The sequence below is a fragment of the Heterocephalus glaber genome, unplaced genomic scaffold (genome assembly GCF_053883595.1).
Source record: "Heterocephalus glaber isolate CG9 unplaced genomic scaffold, H.glaber_assembly_v1.0 deba00000937, whole genome shotgun sequence".
Taxonomy (NCBI): Eukaryota; Metazoa; Chordata; class Mammalia; order Rodentia; family Bathyergidae; genus Heterocephalus; species Heterocephalus glaber.
The window spans coordinates 16,054,681-16,054,966 of NW_028258173.1; positions in this window are offsets into that span (position 1 = coordinate 16,054,681).

Consider the following 286-nt stretch of genomic DNA (forward strand, 5'->3'; position numbering starts at 1 on the left):
CAAAGTTCAACCCTAATTTTAAGGCCCCCTCTTAATGACCAGCCCACATTTCTAGCTTTTCTCTCAATTAGTGTGGTTTTTCTGGGGGGGGGGGGGGATTTGGGCTCGCTGCTCAAGCAAGAGTTAATTGACTTAAGGATCTGTGCTTTTATTCTCCTTTTTCCAGGATTTTTTTTTTTTGGTACCAGGGATCTAACTCGGGATCTTGCACTTGTGAGGCAGGTGGCGGCACCACTGAGCTAAATCCCCAGCCCTTTCCAGGTTTTAAGTTATAAATTTAAAACAG